Source organism: Procambarus clarkii, chromosome 28, assembly GCF_040958095.1.
Source record: "Procambarus clarkii isolate CNS0578487 chromosome 28, FALCON_Pclarkii_2.0, whole genome shotgun sequence".
Lineage (NCBI taxonomy): Eukaryota > Metazoa > Arthropoda > Malacostraca > Decapoda > Cambaridae > Procambarus > Procambarus clarkii.
Window position 1 is genome coordinate 9,113,945 of NC_091177.1, and position 22,340 is coordinate 9,136,284.

At 37.1% G+C, this 22,340-nt stretch overlaps 1 long non-coding RNA gene across 4 annotated transcripts in view; it reads right to left on the reverse strand.

The window, feature by feature from the left end:
- Positions 1 to 1,657: 1,657 nt before the first annotated feature.
- Positions 1,658 to 22,340, reverse strand: part of LOC138369528 (uncharacterized) — a 29,799-nt gene continuing 9,116 nt past the window's right edge. For 2 of the 4 annotated variants that reach the window (XR_011229871.1, XR_011229872.1), the window contains exons 2-11: positions 6,344 to 6,564; positions 5,848 to 5,901; positions 4,945 to 5,004; positions 4,328 to 4,415; positions 4,145 to 4,213; positions 3,815 to 3,883; positions 3,347 to 3,531; positions 2,668 to 2,732; positions 2,338 to 2,417; positions 1,658 to 1,791 (exon numbers count right to left, since the gene is read on the reverse strand). This is a non-coding gene — a long non-coding RNA (uncharacterized lncRNA). Of the gene's footprint in view, positions 1,792 to 2,337; positions 2,418 to 2,667; positions 2,733 to 3,346; positions 3,532 to 3,814; positions 3,884 to 4,144; positions 4,214 to 4,327; positions 4,416 to 4,944; positions 5,005 to 5,847; positions 5,902 to 6,343; positions 6,565 to 7,627; positions 8,498 to 22,340 lie in introns of those variants that run through there. The other 2 variants (XR_011229873.1, XR_011229870.1) reach the window with 2 other exon arrangements.

Genomic DNA, 22,340 nt, shown 5'->3' on the forward strand with positions numbered 1-22,340 from the left:
TGTTTTTTACTGGAGCAACTTTTGGTTAATGACGGAATCTAGCTCAAAGGTCCTTTATTTCATTGTTCTTCTTCATTTTAATGTGGTAGTTGTGATATGGATTGTTCTGGCTCACCTGTAAGGTTTTGCAATGTTAAATACTGTATATAATAATAGGAATTTGCCAGTCTTGTAACCATTTTTAGAGTTCCCGTAGATCTTTGTAAGGGCTCGATATCATTTTTTCAAGTTCCCTATACCATAAATCTTGGTGTCATCTGCAAAATTGATGTGGTTTGTAATAATTTGATTTGTCATTGAGGTATATAAGGTTTAGACCCTTGTGGTACGCTTCATGCCGTATTTTCCAGTCAAATCTGTTTCAGAGGAAGCTTTAATTTATTTGTTTTAATTAAGCAATCTTTTTATCCTTTATTCCATGTGCTTCATATTTCACTCCTAGCCTTTGATATGGTGCTTTATCAAACACAGTGTGTGTGTTTGAATAGCTGGTTATCAGAAAAAAATTGTGAACAGGTTTGTTTTTAACAAACCAATGTTTTGTAGATTTTACAAGAATATTAATGTTTCTTCCCTTCAGGACCTTGCAGATGTGAGGTCAAAGTAATTTGAAAGTTTTCTGCTTGGCAGTGTTAAAAATTTGAGTAACATTTGAAATCTATGTAGCGAGTTTAAGTGGCAGTAAGTTTGGCTGTCAATTCATTTAATAGCTTGGATTGAATTCCAGGTATTTGAAGTTTTTTTGAATGTTAGTTTGTAAGGCTCTTCCCATTTATGGTGCTGTTATAGGCAGATAGTTTATATATACACTATCTTGAAATAGTTATCTTCAGCAGTTTGAAACATTTGTAGTAATGGGATGTCTGGTGTGAATAATTTAGTGTTCATTACTAATATTTGGTAGGACACTTCAGTGCATCATTATATTAACAGATTGGACATGTCTAATGGTTTTGTTTCTTTTCTTCTTAGACTCGTAGAAAATTGAAGGGTTTGGTACCATTAGACAATATTGTTAGGAAACACTTTCATGTTTCCTATCAAGTTGTGACACTTGTGGGAAAAAAATTTTAGCTAATTTAGTTTAATCTTATCATTGATGTAAATTTTTACATCATTTCCACTAATCAATATGTTCCATAGCTTTAACTTTAGTCTATACATTTGTTTGAAAAGTGAAATTTGTTAGATTAAATTAACTATTAAAATAATGGCTAAAATTTATCTTTTGCAGTTTAACCTGATAACTTTAAAAATGAGTAGTTTGGTATGCAAAGCTTTTAAGTTGTCAAAATTAGTTTTCACTTATAAAATATAATGTTGCTTAAAGGTATAATATTACCTTTTTATATAACTTGTTAAAGGTAAAATATATAAAGCTAATAAAAACTTAAGTTTAATTATATAAAGCTATAAGTATATATAACTAAGTTATAATATAAACTTAAAGTTTAACATAACTGTTATATATACTTATATTATAGCTTTATATAATTAACGAACTTAAGTTCATATTAGCTTTATATATTTTGTATTATACCTTTGTTTATTATAGTTTTATATAAACTTTTATAGCAAGTTTTTTTTAGATATTGTTTGTAATATTAATTTCCAGCATGATTAAATTATAGCTACTTTCAGGATAAAGTATAAAGTATTTTCATTAAAAGATTTAATAGTATACAATATAACTAATGTTGACAATTTTGTTTCAGGTTGAGGTTTCAACTGAAGACTCCAAACAACTTCAAAGGCCAGGAAAACATCCAGAGTACCAAGGACAACAACCACCTGTAAAAGAAAAATAAAGTATATCAAACAGGGACACTCATTTTATTAACACTAACAAATTACTACCAAAACCCCTAAGTCCCAATCTTTTAAGATTGGCTCAGCAAGGCCTACCCCTTATTTGCATTTTGAGGCAGGACTTGTTGGCTGAAAGAGTGGAACACATCTTTTGGTTACATGATGTACATAGGCTTCTTGTAAAGCCTATGTACATCATGTTCCAGGCACTAAACCTCTGGATGTATCCACTCTTTCAGTGAACAAGCCCTGTAGTTATTAACAATGTTTGCACATTGTTAAGGGTCCCTACACCTATGCAATTCTAGTCCATCTATTGGATGGGTAGTAGAGCAGGGCTCTGAAAAAGCCAAGCCAGGGAAATCTGCAGGACTGCCTGGTCCCCTTCTATGAAATGGGGTAGGATCAGTACAAACTGCATCAATCCCTGCAGGTGGTAACAGTAGGACTTTGGTACACATCTATAAATGGACTAGATACAAAAAGTGTTAATTATTTGATATAGCTAAAACATTTAATTCAACATACCAGTTTATTGGATGTGCAGAGTAGAACAGCTACACTTCTTAAGCCAGTCAATTCCTTGATATCATAATCTCCATTACCACCTGAAACATTTAACCAAATTAGCTTATAAATTTTGTATTAAAAGTTGCTTTGCAAACTCAAATGGCTAATGTGCCTTAACATTTTATTCTCACTAATGCTAATCAAGCACATGACTTAGATATGGCTACTCAAACTATTTAAGTTTAACAAGTACTTTAAAGTACAGAAAGAATTTTTACTTTACATTATCTACATGCAACCACCGATGCCTTACTTATTTTTCTATTTAAAATATTCACCAACACTAACCCCATTCTGAATGTCAAGCAATCAACACCTTCAAACTCTAGGATGAACAGCTGGACTTCCCAATTCTGAAAGAAAAAGCCTATTTAAACTAGTTACATTAAAAAAATATGAAGTACAGTTACTAGTCAATATTTAATTTGTCTCTTGTACCATTATTTTTTTTTAACTTTTAATTATGAACAAATCCATGAGGTCAATTTACCTCCCTGTTGCAATTTCTTTTTAAATGTCATGGGACATTTCAACCCTCATCACAGCCCTTGTGGATTTGGTCATTTGATGCATCACACTATTGTGTGCAATTTATAGATGGAAAAACTTTTAGCCAATTATTTTAGAACCAAGTAACTGAAGTTAAGCAAACCAATTACCATTTAAATAAACATTCTAAATACCCTCAATTCTTAAATTAAATAAAGTGTAACATTACCATTTTAAATTTTCTTTGCTATTCAAAACAATTCCTGCAAGGACTAAACTTTTATTGTACCCACTTATCAAGGCCTAGAACTACAGTTTTTATCCCCCATTTCCAGGCCCCTTCACTATTTAAATACTACTTATTAAACTAATTATAGCAGTACTCTTAACTGTCAGAATGATAGAGGGCAAAAGTATCTTTGCAATTTCAGGCCTTTAGTCCCCCCACAAAGCAGCCCATTACAGCTGACTAACTCACAGGGGCATAGGGTGAAAAACTCAGCCCACCATTTCTTGCCAGGATTCAACCTGGGACCACGATCACATCTCCAGTGTGCTGTCTGCTCAGCTGGCCAGCCCCTGTGCTACTTTCTGTAGCATACAAGTTCCACCAATTGTTCTGTACACTGTTCCTGAAGTTATGTTGGAAGCACCCTCCACAACCTGTCAATGAAATATTTAATATGGTTAATAAAAATTTTCCCCACAGCAATGTTTAAACTTAAATATTTGCCTTTTTCAAAATACACTATTTACCTACTTCCCCCACCCCGTCTTTCATTTATTGATTCTAGAAAAAAGCCCTTTTAGTAACAATTTGGTAACAATTTAAAAAGTAGCATACTGAAATCTTATTTTCAATTATAATTTAAAGTTGGTATTCCCCCGCCCCTGCATCCCCATATTGGTAATAATTTATATAGCTAAAACATGTAATTCAACATACCAGCTTCATAGATGTGCAGAGTAGAACAGCCACTTGCTGCTTTGATACCATTGTAATCTAGCAAAGTACCTGAAACATTTAACTAAATTAGCTTATAAATACAGCTTTTTACTCTAGTTTCTTTGCAAATTCACAATGGTAGTGTTCCTTTAAAATTGGCTAAAATTTTAAATTTTATTAATGCTAATCAAGCAATTAAAAAGGTAGATATGGCTATTCAAGTTAAGTTTAGTACATTTAAGTGGAGAAAGATACTTCAGACATAATGCTACATTGTTTAAATTTAATATATAATGCAAATCTTTAATTTATCATTACTACCACACTCACCCGATTCTGAATGTCGAGCAAACACCACCTTCAAACTAGGATGTTGTTCTGGACTTCCTAATCTATAGTCTGAAAGAAAAAGCATATTTAAACTTCAATTATATATTACAATTAGATGAAGTACAGTTACCAGTTATTTGTGTTGTAACTTTTTTTACTTTCAATTACGAAATTGTTACAAACATTTATATGAACTGTTTCAGGTTGTGGGACAGATGCTCCTAGATGAACAGAAGATCCAAAAGGCCAAGACAACTCCAGAGACAATCACCTGTAAAAGAAAAAAACATTAAACAGGGACACTAATTTTATTATCACCAATGCCTAATAATAAGGCCAAAAAATCCTAACAGCCTATCTTTTAACAGGCTCAAGGCCTATCCCTTCCTCTGATTTTAGTGCAGAGCTTGTTCCCGGAATGGGTGCATTACATCCACCACTTTAGTGCCAAACACATTGTACATATGCTTTACTGAAAGCACTGTACAATGCATGCCAGACAAGTTTTAGATGCAAACAAGCCCTGTGAGAATTAACAATGTAACCATTGTTAAGGGTCCCTAAACCTATGCAAATCTAGTCCATCTATTAGACGAGTAGTAGAGCAAAGCTCTGAAAAAGCCATGCCAGGGAAATCTGCAAGACTGCCTGGTCCCCTTTTATGAAATGGGGTAGGATCAGTACAAACTGCATCATCCCCTGTGGGTTGTAACAGTAGGACATGGTTACACACCTATAAATGGACTAGATAAGAGAAGATTAGGTCATTGATATAGCTAAAACATCAAATTCAAACTCACCCACTTTTGTAGAGTAAAGGAGACTCACTCCAAGCCAGTCCATGCATCAATCACTTTCACCTGGAAAATATTTCAACAAATTAATTTCAGATTTAAAGCCAATCTTGCTTTAATTTTCAAATTAGCATTCAGTAGTTTACAAATTCAGATGGAAAAAATTACTTTAAGGAATTTACCTTTCCTACATATTCTAGTAGCAGTAGTAAAGATCTAATTTAGCAATATAAATATATATGGCATCAATTTGCCAAGTTTCAGTAAATGTCATTTGAGAAACTATCCACAACTGCACTTCAATGGCAATTTACATTTAAATAATATAGCATTGGCTAAAGTTAAGTTATTACTATTTTTTTACTTTTATGCAAATCTATTTAGATTAACCTTTACTACAACTCGCCTGATTCTGTTTAAGCAACTGACAGAGGGACTTCTGGACTTTCCAAACACATTCTGGAAAACTATATAAATTTAAAACCAAGCTAAAGTAAACATTGAATATTTTTTTTTTACTTTCAAGGGAAAAATACCATCACTTAGAACAAAACTTTTCCTGCCATTAACTTAAATTGACTCATGATTACCCTTAAGTGTTATACATTTATAGATTAAAGCTTATTTAAAACATTTAATGTTAACTAAAGATTTATATTTCATTAAAATTTTATTAATAAAACACCCTCAACTATGCCATTTAAGATCTAATGCCTCACATTACAATTTTCACAATTTCAACATACCATTCTATTCAATACATTCCTGAAAGGACTAAACTTGCAGATATGGTACCCACTAGCCTAAGCCTAGACTTCCATACCCATTCAAGTTCCATACCTTAATATTTAATAGGTTTTTAGCAATTAACTTCTACCCTCTAATTCCAATGTACACAACACTACTTACTGTAGATCTGCAAGTATTTTCCTGCAGCTCTTTGTTGCCAGGACCTTCCACAACCTGTCATGTGAACAGTAAATATTACTAAAAAGTTATTTGCATAGCTATGTTATTTTGTTCATACCTGTACCACCAGTTTAACAGTTGCCGTTTTAAATGGCACTAACTATCTTTTTGTCCCACCTTTATTACAAACAAAGCTATAGTCATTTCAAGTCAACATCCTATACAAATTTTATTTTCCAACAACTTTAGTCATGAACATTTTTCTGGAACATTGCAAAAACTTTAATTTAACAACCATGTATAACATTTGAATAAAAGCAATACAAAATTTATATATACAAATTCTTATTCTTTTTGCAACCACTGCTTACTACTATGGGGACAAATTTATTCTGTTGAATTATGTACCAAGCTTTTTAGTCTGAAAATTCAACTGTTCAACCCAACTGTTCAGTGTCAAAAGGGAGGGGGGGTGTCCATTTACTGTACCACTTACATTTTAGTGTTTGCTTCATCCACTATTCTGATGTTAGCTGGAACATTTGTGCCAGCTGCTGGTTTGAAAGGGAGGCATACCACGTGCCAATTCAGGAAGCTTTCCACGTTCCTCACTGCATGTCAGCTCAGGACCTCACTACCATGTTGGGAGGCAGTTGAAGACTAACCAATCAACATCCCAGGCTGGAGAGCAGTGCCAGCTCGGGGAGAATTTACCACCTGCAAATAATTTAACACTCTTAATCTACACCATCTATCTCATCTTTACCTAGCCCCCAAACCTTACATTTGTCAGCATTAAACTGCATCTGGTAGTCTTAACCATTTCAAAACTATATAGGGCATCGGTATTTTTTATTTGCCAATTCTGCAACTATTGCAGTCTAAACCATAATCTTGCGAATAACCGAGGTCCAAGGAGAGCTTTTAGGCACTACTTACAACACTTCTCCCAACTTAACCCCATTTATACTAATTTCCTTTGGTATAGCCATGACCTAATCAACTTCAGTCAGCATTCCCAATGATCCGAGCCCCTATCAATTTTGCGCCATTATCAAAATCTCTGCTGAAGTCAAGGTACACAAAATCACAAACCTTATCACTATTTCAACTATGCAACCTAATCCATGAACATTTAGTAATAAAACTATGCGATTCATGTATCTAGTCATGTTTCTCAAAAAGAGTAGAGAAATGGCACTTGCAATGTTAGATTCTAGTAACTTTCCTCACAATAGACTAAGCTAATTGGTCACTAACTTAAGCGTTAAAGTCAACTCAAATTTTTCCTTTAAAACTTGCTATATTAGGAACTTTCCACGACCGGCCTTTACCCGACATAATTAAATAGGGTAAAAACGGTATATTAAATTCAGTAAAACTACGGTAAATTCAATATGATAAACTTGCATTCTTTAAGCATGGGCTGCATAGTAAGTGAACTAAACTAAATGTTAAGCACCCTGGCAAACCACTTCGTTCTATTCAATTTATTTAATCACTTTCTCCGGCTAGAATTTTTAAATTAGATTAAAGGAACACCCTCCCTGGTAACGGCTGAACTAGTTAACCAAATACAAATATTTAGGTAAAATACTTTCATAAAACCCGTCTACTTCCCCCACCAGTAGACTTGTTCAGCTAAAGGCATAATGTAATGTTCCACTTTAGTAAATAAAGACTTAAAAAAACACTACCTCATCTGTGTAGTTACCGGTTACCTGACATTCTACGCTTAAAATAACCCATCTATTCCCCATAATTGTTCGATATAACTTACCTCTCACCCGCTGGTCGAGTACACAGCAGTATATATCCTCCTTCATCACTCTCCGCGTGGATACTATTTCGTTCTGGCCGCAAATTGCCTCAAATCACCTACGTTGTCCATAAACATATATAGAAGAGCAACTGACCGTAACACCCGTATAGCGATCAGCACATAACGTGGGAACAATAGTAGTACTGCTGTCAAAACATAGATGGCGCCAGGACAAACGGTAATTCCTATGGACTCTGATACAAGACACTCCGTACATTGACAACATCGCACACTAATATTTTTACCACTTCGGACACCAGCTTTAGACGTTTCGCATATGTGTACGTGTTCCATATTAAAACGACAATATAATGCTATTAACAATTAAAATCTTCTATTTAACAGGCATATAGTTATTAAATGAAGTTTAGTGATGTAATAGACATAATCCGGAGTTGGTAAGGACGCCGCCCGCCAGCGTAAACACAACACACCCGAATGCCCACAAACACGATACAACGCACAAAACACAACACTTCTGTCAGTTTTTTGATAAACTCCTTTTATATTTATTATGTGATAGTTATACTTGCATAAAATGATAACTATTATAGGTAAGCGCCTAATATTTAATATTAATCAATAAAAAAGAAGTCAGAAGCCACACGCCTGTCTGTACATGTCTTTTGTGTAAAAGTATTTTGGGCGCTCATGTACTTGTGCGCTAGCTGGCGTTCACAACTGTTCTCGCCTACAAGCATTAGAATTAAACAAACGAATTTATTTTTTCATTTATATACAAGAAGAGAAGGCTACTCTTGAGTCTGTAATATTCATCTGATCACTGGTCTCCCATTTGGTCCTCATTGATTTATAAAATAAAAAAAAAATAAAATGTTTATTTAGGTAAGGTACATACATACAATAATTTTTTACAAAGATTGGTTGACTTATAGGTAGAGCTAGTACAAACAATGCCTAAAGCCACTATTACGCAAAGCGTTTCGGGCATGATAAACTTAAATGACAAGCTTAATACTAATTGAGGATAATGAGTAGAATGAAAACAAGAAATGAAAACATAGATGAAAAAGCAGCACAAATACAATTATGTCGACAAACAGCGCTCTTAAAAAAAAAAAAAAAAACAGACATTGGTTGACAATAGAAGGGTAAGGTAGGTTACAGGGAATTTATTAGGTATAGCTTCGTTTTTAACTTAAACTGGTTGAGAGAGGTACAGTCTTTAACATGGTTGGGAAGGTCATTCCACATGGGCCCCTTGATTTGTAGAGCATTTCTAGTTTGATTAAGTCGTACTCTAGGAATATCAAAACTGTCTTACTTAAAACTTATCTTAACTTATCTTACTTAAAAACTTAATATCAAAACTTATCTTACTATTATTGAATGTCAATAACCGTATTATGCAATTTCAATTTCTTCTATTTCTTTCTTTATTATGCACCCCATACTCATCCCGTGGGCGGTGGTGTAAAGGATTACAGAGGCACATAATCGGTTCAGGAACTGAACCCTCTAGTTCGGTTAGCTAAGCAAGTAACAGTGTTTGACGCTAGTTACAAAATTATTAATGTTGTATACACATGTACACACACTCATACATACATGTACACACACACACACACACACACACACACACACACACACACACACACACACACACACACACACACACACACACACACACACACACACACACATATATATATATATATATATATATATATATATATATATATATATATATATATATATGTCGTACCTAATAGCCAGAACGCACTTCTCTGCCTACTATGCTAGGCCCGATTTGCCTAATAAGCCAAGTTTTCATGAATTAATTGTTTTTCGACTACCTAACCTACCTAACCAAACCTAACCTAACTTTTTCGGCTACCTAACCTAACCTAACCTAAAAAGATAGGTTAGGTTAGGTTAGGTAGGGTTGGTTAGGTTTGGTCATATATCTACGTTAATTTTAACTCCAATAAAAAAATATTGACCTCATACATAATGAAATGGGTAGCTTTATCATCTCATAAGAAAAAAAATTGAGAAAATATAATAATTCAGGAAAACTTGGCTTATTAGGCAAATCGGGCCTTGCATAGTAGGCCGAGAAGTGCGTTCTGGCTACTAGGTACGACATATATATATATATATATATATATATATATATATATATATATATATATATATATATATATATATATATATATATATATGTCGTACCTAGTAGCCAGAATGCACTTTTCGGCCTACTATGCAAGGCCTGATTTGCCTAATAAGCCAAGTTTTCCTGAATTAATATATTTTCCCTAATTTTTTTCTTATGAAATGATAAAGCTACCTATTTCATTATGTATGAGGTCAATTTTTTTTATTGTAGTTAAAATTAACGAAGATATATGACCGAACCTAACCAACCCTACCTAACCTAACCTAACCTATCTTTTTAGGTTAGGTTAGGTTAGGTAGCCGAAAAAGTTAGGTTAGGTTAGGTTAGGTAGTCGAAAAACAATTAATTCATGAAAACTTGGCTTATTAGGCAAATTGGGCCTTGCATAGTTGGCTGAGAAGCGCGTTCTGGCTACTAGGTACGACATATATATATATATATATATATATATATATATATATATGTCGTACCTAGTAGCCAGAACTCACTTCTCAGCCTACTATTCAAGGCCCGATTTGCCTAATAAGCCAAATTTTCCTGAATTAATATATTTACTATAATTTTTTTCTTATGAAATGATAAAGCAACCCTTTTCTCTATGTATGAGGTCAATTTTTTGTTATTGGAGTTAAAATTAACGTAGATATATGACCGAACCTAACCAACCCTACCTAACCTAACCTAACCTATATTTATAGGTAAGGTTAGGTTAGGTAGCCAAAAAAAGCTAGGTTAGGTTAGGTTAGGTAGGTTAGGTAGACGAAAAAACATTAATTCATGAAAACTTGGCTTATTAGGCAAATCGGGCCTTGAATAGTAGGCTGAGAAGTGCGTTCTGGCTATTAGGTACGACATATATATATATATATATATATATATATATATATATATATATATATATATATATATATATATATGTCGTACCTAGTAGCCAGAACGCACTTCTCAGCCTACAATGCAAGGCCCGATTTGCCTAATAGGCCAAGTTTTCCAAAATTAATATATTTTCTATAATATTTTTCTTATGAAATGATAAAGCTACCCATTTCATTATGTATGAGGTCAATTTTTTTTTATTGGAGTTAAAATTAACTTAGATATATGACCGAACCTAACCAACCCTAACCTAAAGTCATACTGCCAAACTTGTCAAAAATTTTTGAAAAACTTATATACAAGCAGCTTTACTCATATCTAGCCAAACTCAATATACTTAGCCCTTGCCAATATGGCTTCAGACCCCAAAAAAGCACTAACGATGCACTTATTAGTATGCTTAACTCGATTCATACAGCTCTTGATAAAAAGGAGTTCCCTGTTGGGTTATTTGTGGACCTGCGTAAAGCTTTTGATACTGTCAACCACCATAACCTTCTTCTTAAATTACATCATTATGGAGTCAGAGGACACTCCCTACAATACCTCGAGTCCTACCTTACTGACAGGCTCCAATATGTTTCTGTGAATAATACAATTTCTCCCACCCTACCCATCAACATTGGTGTTCCTCAGGGCAGCATACTTGGCCCTCTCCTCTTTCTCATCTACATTAATGACCTTCCAAATGCCTCCCAACACCTCAAACCAATTCTATTTGCTGACGACACAACCTTCATTTACTCCAGTCCTGACCCTCTTGCTCTAAATGCCACAGTAAATACTGAGCTAAATAAAGTCCATCTTTGGCTAACTGCCAACAAACTCACCCTTAACATTGACAAAACCTTCTATATTCTGTTTGGCAATAAATCCTCTAATCTTATAAATCTCAAAATAAACAATACCCAAATTTGTAACAAATTAGATGGCAAATTCCTTGGCATTCTCATTGACCACAAGCTGAATTTCCAGGGACACATTCTAAATATATCAAAAAAGTCTCTAAAACTGTGGGCATTCTTTCTAAGATCAGATATTATGTACCACGCCCTGCCCTGGTGACTCTCTATTACTCCCTTATCTATCCTTATCTCAACTATGGTATTTGTGCTTGGGGTTCCACTACCCAAAATCACTTACGTCCTCTAATTACCCAACACAAAGCCGCTATTAGGACAATATCCAACTCTGGCCCCAGACATCACTCGGTACCCCTACTCAAATCTCTTAATATGTTAGATATTAAGTCACTGCACATTCTCTCATGTGTATTATACATATATAAAACGCTAAACCATAATGCCAATCCTGATCTTAAAAGCTTCATAGAAGGTTGTAACAGAACCCATGAGCACCACACCAGAAATAAATACAGTTTTGATATTCCTAGAGTACGTCTTAATCAAACCAGAAATGCTCAGCAAATCAAGGGGCCCAGAATGTGGAATGACCTTCCCAACCATGTTAAAGACTGTACCTCTCTCAACCAGTTTAAGATAAAAACTAAACACTACCTAATAAATTCCCTGTAATCTACCTCACTCCTTTAATCAACACTGTTTGTCAACCTATTGTATTTGTGCTGCTTTTTCAGTCATGTTCCCCCTTTTTTTTTTTTTTTATCTTTATTTGTATTTGTTCTCAACACCTTTTAATCTTTATGCTCAATTAGTATTAAGTTCTAGATATTAATGTTTTTCTTGCCCGAAACGCATTGCGTAATAGTGGCTTTAGGCATTGTATGTACTAGCTCTATCTATATATCAATCCATTAATGTAACATCACTTGTATGTGTATACCTTACCTGAATAAACATCTGAATCTGAATCTGAATCTGAATCTGAATCTGAACCCAACCTAACCTAACCTAACCTATCTTTATAGGTTAGGATAGGTTAGGTAGCAGAAAAAGTTATGTTAGGTTAGGTTAGGTAGGTTAGGTAGTCGAAAAAGCATTAATTCATGAAAACTTGGCTTATTAGGCAAATCAGGCCTTGCATAGTAGGCTGAGAAGTGCGTTCTGGCTACTAGGTACGACATATATATATATATATATATATATATATATATATATATATATATATATATATATATATATATATATATATATATATATATATATATATATATATATAACTTATATATATATATATATATAAAACTTCAGGCCTGGTCCGAACATATGGAATGTTTTTTTGTGAATTACCATGCATCGTCTCTCCTGTTTGCTTGCCAGAGTATTCTACAATACCTACAGACTCCAGCTCTTTAATAACAGTTACTCTTTTCTTAAAGCTTTCCTGCCCTTTGAGGACTGTGTAATAACGGTGCATTGTGATGAGAGTATCTGGGGAGGGCTGAGGTTCTAAGGGAACCCACTGCGTTTTCCCTTTTCATAATACTCTTTTACAAAATATCTCATTTCTCAAATATATTAGCCTCAAACGATTATTATTATCCCATATGAATAAGGAGTTCACGGTAGTACCTCTGGCACTGTTCCACACTCCACAGTCGTCTGGAAAGCTCGACCGTGTTTTGGCGCCCTTAGTAAGATTATGTGAATTGTCAACCACAGAAAATGTATCTTCTTTAGGCCCATTTGGGACACTTTTAAACACCTTGCTGTTCTCTCGCAAATGCCAATAGACTTCTTCTACAGCTAAAAATTTTCCATTGCGAAGCTTGCCAGAGCTTTCGCTATCGTTATCAGTCGACAATTGAGTTTTTTTTTTAAAGTGTGTCTCCTTAAAGTCATACTGTATTTTGGACACAAAAGTAGTAAAATCCTTTCCGACTGGAGTTGATGTATACATAAGGGGGTACAGATAATGGTGATTGACACAAACTTAGAGGTGTGGATGTAATAGTGCTTAGTAACTGGGTACTGTTTATGGATATGTGACCCAGTGGAGGCAAGGACATTAATGGAACTAAATGGTTAGGTGTCCATGATTTATCCCCTTCCTTGAGATTGCCGCTCCACATAATATAAATGGGATCCTGCCTGTATCCCTCACACCGAGGGATAATTTTGGTATTGAGAATACCTATACATTTGTCAAGCATGCCGTTGACAGACGGATATACAGATATTATTTCTCTGTTTACAACAGAACTTGCTGCATACATTGTCATAACTGATGAATCTTTTCCAGGGATGGCAGAATAGAGACAAACTTCAGTGAAATCAGGAGACACCAGGTTTAAATCCTGGTGTCCATTAAATATTTAATGGAAATTAGTGGTGTTTGAGCAAGCTAATCAACGTCAAACATGTTTACGTTGTTGTTCTTCATCTGTAGTACTGAGCTCTACACATATGGGTAGCTTTGCCGCAGGCTGTTTACTGCTCTGAGAAATAAACATAAATCATTATGCCTGGAGCCCGCGGTGCCCGGCGCCTTGCTGTGGGAAGTCAGAGATGTTTATGATTCTGGTCTAGGAATACCGTGGGATTTCACCAAAATGTGTTGTATACAATGAAATGATTATACATTGCTCTGTTGTGAACATTGTATACAGTACCTCAAGATATAAATCCCACACCACTTAACTAGCTCCCAGATACCTAATTAATTCCCTACTCTCTGTAAATGTCTTCCTGGTGTGTGTGTGTGTGTGTGTGTGTGTGTGTGTGTGTGTGTGTGTGTGTGTGTGCGTGTGTGTGTGTGCGTGCGTGCGAGAGAAAAAAATTAGTTAGTAAGTAGTTAGTAATAGTTGATTGACAGTTAAGAGGCGGGCCGAATGAGCAGAGTTCAACCCGCGCCTGCACAACTAGGTGAATACTCTCTCACTCTCTCTCTCACCACCCACATATGTGTTGTATGTGGATGCTGAAGTTCAGTCTCTTGTCTATGTATAGGTCAAGGAACTTTCCATAATCATTATTGCTAATGTTAACATTGTGTATCTGAAGTTGAATTTGGTTTTAGGATTCTTCCGAACAAAAATAGTAGTCGGTCTTTTTTATGTTTAATGTGAGTTTGTTAGTTTACATCCATGAGTGGACTTTTTAAATCTGTTATTTTCATTATTATATAGTGCGTTTGGGTTGGGGTCTGAATAGATGAAGGTAGCATCGTCAGAAACTTATGTTTACACTTATTGGAAGTATCTAAGTATCAACTAAAGTATCTTCACACTTGACTTAAACTTTAGTAGCTATTTTCTGGACCATTCCTCAAGTTTCGGAGGTCAACGAAGATGGAATTCACATGAAATGGATTATGTTACCATCACTAATAATGTTGTGTTTTTCTCTGTCTAGCTTTGGACACGGTCATGTTACAATTGTGTCTTAGAGAGTTGCGCGCAATTAAGGATGATAGAAATCACTTACAATTAATGCAGGATGGTAGAAAATCAGAGTTAATGCATCAAGTTTGGAGACTTGAATTGAAATTGAAATTGAAATAAGTTTATTGAGGTAAAATATACACAAAGGGATGAGGTAGTTCAAGCTATTCTCACCCCGTTCAGTGCATCGTGTTAATACATACATAGACACACACACTTGTACACATTTTAGTGTAACAAGCAAGGCAAATAGTTCTGTTTGATGGGTAGAGGCAACTGCACTTGCAGCTGCACCCGTGGAGCGGTGTAGGAAACCATCAATGTATATGATTTGAGAGAGAGAGAATGATCTGTGGACAGAGCATCAATATGGCGTAAGGAAATTGGGCTTTGCCTCAAGATGAAGCATAATAAAGAACCCGAATATCAGGGGAAAAAATTACATTAAAAACTGTCCACTTGATACATATATATAATCACGTTTTAAACATTTCAATTGTATTATTTGCATATATATATATATAATTAGGAAGTAATGTTTATCTGGGTAAGTTGTCAGCTTTTATGAACTAATAGCTAGTGCGGCTTGTATACTGGGTACATCCGGTCTCTTACCCTCGACTGCGGCGGTAACTTTATGGTCAGGAAGCCACAAATATTTACAGTTCAAGTTCAAGTATGTTTATTGAGACAAGAAAAAAATACATTTCAAAGGGATAGAGTAACTTAGGCTATTTCTAACCCCTCTACTGCAAGTCCCTCAAGGGGCGCACAAATTCAGTAAGTACAAATAGACAATTAACATTACAAGAATCCCATTTAACATTGCAGGTTAATATAGTAAGTACAGCATCTAATTGTTACACTCTTGGGGCAAAATTTTTGTAGCTCCTAAGTATACTGTCTATCATACCATTATCACACATACAAACAATTTGATGTGGTACATTACTTATTTCCTTATTTCTATAGTTATCAATTAGTTGACACTCTAATACATAATGTTCTAAGGTGTGGGCGTGCGGCATACTACATAATTTACAATCCTTATCTTTTTCACTGACATCAACTCCGTATTGCCAGATATATTTGTAACCTAATCTTAATCTCATGTAAATTGAATCCTTCAAAGTTGACTTTCCTTTACCATAGGTGAAGGACGAGTTTGTATTTATTACTGAATAATTCTTAAGTGTGTTACTACTATCCACTATTGCCATTCTTTTTATCATTTCTTCATCTTCATTTCCTCTTATTAATGTTATATATACATGTACACATAATCATACATACATGTACATATATATACATATGCGGTAAATCCAGAGAAATGAAATATGGAATTTTCCGCATACAAATGATTATTGTTTCGTGATCGTCAATTGCATATATACATATACATTCACATACATATTCAATCACCCACACAAATACACACATCAATAATCTTTGTATCACAAGTGATTCAACAAGAGGCTCACAAGTCACTATACTAGGCACTTTACATCTATGGTGAGTCGTCCAATTACTAGTCTTGCTCTACACCCACCCAACTGGGCGGCAGCTTAACAGTCATGTGCTCCACACCCACCCAACTGGGCGGCAGCTTAACAGTCATGTGCTCCACACCCACCCAACTGGGCGGCAGCTTTACAGTCATGTGCTCCACACCCACCCAACTGGACGACAGCTTAACAGTCATGTGCTCCACACCCACCCAACTGGGCGGCAGCTTAACAGTCATGTGCTCCACACCCACCCAACTGGGCGGCAGCTTAACAGTCATGTGCTCCACACCTACCCAACTGGGCGGCAGCTTAACAGTCATGTGCTCCACACCCACCCAACTGGGCGGCAGCTTAACAGTCATGTGCTCCACACCCACCCAACTGGGCGGCAGCTTAACAGTCATGTGCTCCACACCCACCCAACTGGGCGGCAGCTTAACAGTCATGTGCTTCACACCCACCCAACTGGGCGGCAGCTTTACAGTCATGTGCTCCACACCCACCCAACTGGGCGGCAGCTTAACAGTCATGTGCTCCACACCCACCCAACTGGGCGGCAGCTTTACAGTCATGTGCTCCACACCCACCCAACTGGGTGGCAGCTTTACAGTCATGTGCTCCACACCCAACCAACTGGGCGGCAGCTTAACAGTCATGTGCTCTACACCCACCCAACCGGGCGACAACTTTACAATCATTTGCATGAATTACTTACAGTAAGCAAATTTTAGAAACTTCGCTAAGATTTTGGGCAGCACATCATTATAAATGAAGTACTTACACTTTTCTTGGACACCAGTGATGGTGTTATCTCTGAATTCCGCGATTTTTTTTAAATTCCAGTACTGTATATAATGACGGAAAGTATGCGAATAGTTCTGCAATAGTGATCCTATCCTGCGTCATAATTTACATACATATCTACTTCTGTTTTGTGTATTAAAATTACTACATTTTTATGTTAATTTATTGCTGTAAATGATGATGATGATAAATTTCAATAAATGTAAGTAAGAACATAAGAACGGAAACTGGTCGCGTAAATGGAAATGGTTGGGTACATTTAATTTCACCTACCTAATGCGAATATTCATGTGTCCGGACACTGGCGATGGTGTGGTATTGCCTATTTATTTGACCATATCTTTGCTTTCATTTAAGATATGTTTTCCTTGAAATGTATTTACATTATCGTCTACATCTGTCTTTATTCTGAAATAAAAATCTTTGACGTTACTTTGCATATCTGTACATTAATTATAAAATTGATTGGCTTGTGTGCAGGCCTTCACACTCCCTGAGCGAGCCATCAAGTAACTATAAAAAGGCATATATCTTCAATTTCACTTCAGTTATATTTATACCAAAGTATTAACATGCAGCTTATATGTCTTTCTGATGACATAAAAAACTTCGTTTTTTACAATATATAGATTCAATTAACATTGATTTTCAAAAGGTCATAGTTCCCATCGAAAGGGAGAGCGTCGGTCAAGAAGCCTTGTTTAAAATATGAATATTTTTCCTCTCTAATAAGGTATAATCTCTGTGATGCATTAACACAAACTATTTTATATCTGCCTTTCTGATAACATATATAAATATAATCTTTATTTGTGAATATTTGTTAATTAAGCAATATATCAGAGAGCGTGTAGGGTTCGGTGTTCTATGAACTAAAAGGACTGGAGTAGTTTAAATAGCGAACGCATACCAACGAATAACGCTAGTATCTATATAACAAATTTATTGTCATGTGGAATTGATTTAACTTCCAGACACTTTTTTTTAATAAATATTAAATATTTTGTGGCTGTTTATGAAAAATATTATTATAAATACACATTCTACTTGTTAATATTACCAATTAAATTTGCGACAATTTGAGCCATGAAATACGACGACTGGATCACTGTGTACAGGAGGCTGATATGGCAGCAAACACTCTCCAGGCGACCATATATCTTGGATAAGTCGCTCCACATAATTGTCGCTTGGACCGTCGACTTCCTATGGCGTCACCTCTCACATATTTACGTCTCATTTCGCTATGAAATTAGATTATTTCAGAGTAAAAATAGGTTTGATCATGTTCTACGTGTAGCACCAACATTATAGTAAGTAAATATATCATATTTCTTCATTACTTACGTAATGCTAGGACGATTTGTGTAGTTTTGGGCCGATTTGGGTAATTCTATGGACCCGTTCCATGGGTTCTTGCTGCTCCTCACCCCTCGTTCGTCACCCTCCTATCCCTTTGCCCTTCACATTCCCCTCCCCACTATTTCAGCTCCTCATCTATTCCTCACACCTTTGTTCTCTCCTTTCCCTCTTCCATGCTCATCACCCTTCTCTAAACTTCTCGTGTTATCTCGCCCTCCAATTTATTCCTCTTCTACTTCCCCATCCCCCATGCTCATCTTCTCCACCTCCCTCTTACTCATCTTCTCCACCTCCCTCTTACTCATCTTCTCCAACTCCTCCTTGCTCATCACCTCCCACTCCCCCTTGCTCATCACCTAACTCCCCCCCTCGCTCATCACCTCCCACTCCCCCTCGCTCATCACCTCCCACTCCCCCCTCACGCTCATCACCCCCCACTCCCCCCCTCGCTCATCACCTCCCACTCCCCCCCTCGCTCATCACCTCCCACTCCCCCTTACTCATCACCTCCCACTCCCTCCTGGCCTCTTTCACACACCGGCCCAACGTGAGGAGACTCTTAATCGCCCTTTGAGTTGTTTTTAAGGACTCCATGGATGGGAGGGGCGGGGGGGGGGGGGGCGGCGTCTGTTTCTATGGTAACATCTCTCGGCTTCCTCTTCTCCCCCTTAATCCTTCCTTAACCTCGACATTTATATAAATAATGTAGTTCAGAGCATATATATATAGATGATGGAATTTATAATAAATTGGATTATAAAATCTTATAAAGCCACAGAATTTGCAATTTTTAAATATTAGGACATCAATAAATTTGTTAATAAAGACGTTATCATCTATATATATATATATATATATATATATATATATATATATATATATATATATATATATATATATATATATATATGAGAGAGAGAGAGAGAGAGAGAGAGAGAGAGAGAGAGAGAGAGAGAGAGAGAGAGAGAGAGAGAGAGAGAGAGAGAGAGAGAGAGAGAGAGAGAGAGAACATAAGAAAATAATCATGCGAGGCTCTATGATATAGCAGCGGAACCGTACAAACCCAAGCAACCTACTTAACCAATCGAGGCCAATGTGCACAGGAAGCCTCTCAATATTACGGTGCTTTAATTTTGAATAGTTCGCATTTTTATCGGATTAGTAGAGTCCGTTAAAAGCGTGACTTGTTATAAACGAGGACGGGTTGCTGTCTCAACGATAATGGGTATGATAAATGTAAGGAAATGCCCGTACCCTGTTCAGGTGATCAAGAAGGGTATGAACACTGAAATCAGAATAGCCGCAGCCATTCTCAATCTACTCTAAGACCGGCAAAGAATTCGAATCTCGGTATACATAAATCATGTTGGCGGAGCCAGCACCAGGACCGACATTCATTAGCAGGAAGTTTAGTAGTAGGTAACTAGGCAAATGGATAAGAAAATAGGTATAAGTAAGAAGGGAGATAAGTAGATAGGTATATATGCAATGTGGGTAGTTAAGTTGAAAGATGGGTAAGAAGGAAGGTAGGCAATTAGACATGAAGGTACAGGGGGTAAATCAGCCGGTAGATATGTAGAGGTTTAGACAAGTATAGGTGACATTAGGGATCTAGTGGACGAGAATGCAAGCAGGAGTTCATGCAGGTAGGTGGTAGAGGGTTCTATCAAGAATGAACAAAAATGGACAAGCATGTATATAGGTCGACGGAGACAAGCCAAAGGGCCAGGGGGGACGGGCCAGTAGGACAGGCCAAGAGGCCAGGGGGACAGGCCAAGGGGCCAGGGAGACTGGCCAAGGGGCCAGGAAGACAGGCCAAGGGGCCAGGGAGACAGGCCAAGGGGCCAGGTAGGCAGGCTAATCGGAACAGGTTTTCATTAAGCCCACAGAATCATCTGTAACCTGCCTGCGATCCCCTTCAAGAGGATGGGAACCACTATAGTGGCATCTCCGAGCCTATTTTGTTGACAGGGAAGCTAGTGACGGGGAGGAAGAAATTCTAAGTATACACGTATGCCCCACAGAGACAAACAAATTTAAAGTGACAATGTAGTGAATAAATGAAATACGCTCAAAAGTGACGAGATTGATACGGATTCCATACACAGCTTCAAATGTAAAAACGACAGAACAAAACAGGTTCGGTAACCTATAGACAGATGATTAAAGGTGGAAGGCGGGACCCACAAACGCATTTAACTACACACACACACTAGATCATGTCTAGAGGTTTAGTTAAGGACTGTTGTTGTTGTTTGAGATTCAGCTTCTCGTAACAAAATGTTCCAAATAGCACGGGCTATGGTGAGCCCGGCGTACTCACTTGGCACAGAAGATGTGCCGACGGTTAAGGACTGATGAGTGATGAAGATTAAGCCACCCAAGAGGTAGTTTAATCCACCACCTCTTGGGTGGTTGCTTAACAGTCCTTAACCCCCTTAAGAACTGTTGTTGTTGTTGTTGTTATAGGTTCAGCTACTCGGAACAAGTTCCAAGTAGCACGGTCTATGGTGAGCCCGTAGCTTATCTGGCACAGGAGCGGTGCTGTGTCTGGGACCCTCAAGGACTGTTGTTGTTGTTTCAGATTTAGCTACTCAGAACAAAGTGTTCATGTAGCACGGGCTATGGTGAGCCCGTAATTAAGGACTGTTTGGTCCCTGAACTTATAGGACTGAGCTATGAGTAAGAGCTGATGGAACCAGACCTCACCTCACTGGACACAACTATGCAAACAAGCGGCATCATCAAAACATTTAAGATCATTCAATGCATTGACGAAGTGTACAAAACCGAAATGTTATCAAGAACAGCGTGAAGAAATAATATTTCATTCATAAGAATGTGCGTACAATGAACATTAATAAGGGACAATTTTAGGTACAGGGGTTGGCTTCTCTGGCTTCCTGCCCCGGACACCAGTAGTAGTAGGCATCCTTCAGTCTCGGAAGACTATGGAGTTGCGCCCTGACAGGGCACAAAGCCTGGGTAGGTAGATATGGAGAAGCAGTTACCCATGCAGCAGGTCCCCCTTCTCCACGTTGCTGAAATTATCCAATAGAAAGGCAAATGCCAGTACACCTTGTTCCAGCAACGTCGCAGGAGCTGCCAGAACGAGGTCAACGTCAACAACGAACTGCCTTAGGGGCTCCAACTCCGGATTTTTCCTGGAGGTTGACTCCTGAAGCCTTTCCCAAAAAAGGAGTATGGCCGCAAGGCAGCGGAGGTTTACAATCAGGGTTTTCCTTCCCCTAGAAGAGCTGCCTTCCCAGGCTATCGAGTCCCATCTACCCGGAGCAGCTTAAGGCGCCAGAGGCACGCCCTCGCCCCTTCTGTCGGTAAAAGCAGTTCCGCCGGACTTAAAGACTAAGCCACCCGTGCAGACCAGGAGTTGGACTTGGTTGTCCAGAGGCTATTTGAGACGCACGCTGTATAGGAGTATTTTATAGGTTATGGGAGCTCGTCCCCCATTACCACCCCCTGGCTATGACAACCCCTTGGAACCCCCCCGACACCATGAATTATTATTATTATAAAAAGTGGGGAATGAGCTTTACGTTTTCTTACGAAGCAATACAAGCCTGACTTAAACTTGCCAGAGAAAGGTTTGGGTTACGTACCGTAGCCTCAATAAACAGTCTCCCTCCTGTTAAGCGAAAACAACCTTCCATAGACTGTACA